Below are 1,502 nucleotides of genomic sequence, written 5' to 3' on the forward strand. Positions count from 1 at the left end.
CAATATGTTGATGCCTTTGTTAGGGGCTCCTGACTCAGAAACCATTATGACAGCCACTGGATCCTTGCTGTCACATTTAGCCAGGAATGGCTTCAAGGTCTCCAAAGACAAACTGCAGATTGGGAGACCTCGAGTCTCCTTTCTGGGATGCGTGGTGTCTGCTTCTGGCTTGCATATGATTGAGTCACAAAAAAACTGACATTCTCTCACATTCTAAGCCCACCACTGTTAAGACCATGATGCAGTTCTTAGGGCTTATTAATTATAGCAAGAATTTTGTGCCCAATTTCACCGGCCTTGTGGCACCTACTCGTGCCATGCTTACAGAGGTGGGCTAAAAGAACTATGGTTCTACTCTGTTGTGGACTCCACAAGCAGAGGAGGCTTTTTTTGTCATAAAACAGGCTTTGGCACATGCATGTGCTTTGCATGCTCCTGACTACTCACAGCCTTTTCATTGGACGTTGATGAAAAGGACGGCACTGTGAATGCTGGGGGAGTAGAGGACACAACCGAAAGGTGTTGATGTACTACAGCTCTAAGTTGGACAATGTTGAAAAGGGACATCCAACTTGTGTGAGACATCGGTCGAGTGATACTGAAAACCTCACATATCACAATGAGTTATGAAACTGTTGTACACACTACACATCGTGTCAGGCCATTTCTGGATTCCAAAGCTTTTACTTATAACAGCTATTGAACCAGGCTCACATACAGTTTGCAAGTGAGGGAACAAACATGGCTACGCAGATGGTCACTGAGCAGGATCCTGATTGAAGACGTGTTCACATCCTTTGCTTAAGTAAAAGTACAAATGTCCCACAGTAGCCTACTCTGTTACAAGTAGAAGTCCTGCATTGAAAATGTCAAGTAAAATTAAGTATTATTATGAAAATGTACTTAAAATATTAAAAGTAGAAACAGGCTACTCAATGCAGAAAAGTTTATTTTATATATGCTATACTGTTACACTATTATTTATGTACATATATATATATATATATATATATGTGTGTGTGTATGTATGTATGTATGTATATATATAAATATACAGTCAGGGAAAAAATTATTTGAACCCCAGCTGATTTTGTAAGTTTACCCACTAACAAAGAAATGATCAGTCTACCATTTCAATGGTAGGTTTATGTGAACAGTGAGAGACACAACAATAACAAAAAAATCCAGAAAAATGCATTACAAAAAAGGTTATACACTAATTTGCATTTTCATGAATGAAATAAGTATTTGATCCCCTATCAGTCAGCAAGATCTCTGGCTCCCAGGTGTATTTTATACAGGTAACGAGCTGACATTCATGAAAATGCAAATTAGGGTATAACTTTTTTTGTAATGCATTTTTCTGGATTTTTTTTTGTTATTGTTGTGTCTCTCACTGTTCACATAAACCTACCATTGAAATGGTAGACTGATCATTTCTTTGTTAGTGGGTAAACTTACAAAATCAGCTGGGGTTCAAATAATTTTTTCCCTGACTGTAT

Source organism: Monopterus albus, unplaced genomic scaffold (assembly GCF_001952655.1).
Source record: "Monopterus albus unplaced genomic scaffold, M_albus_1.0 scaffold81.1, whole genome shotgun sequence".
NCBI lineage: Eukaryota > Metazoa > Chordata > Actinopteri > Synbranchiformes > Synbranchidae > Monopterus > Monopterus albus.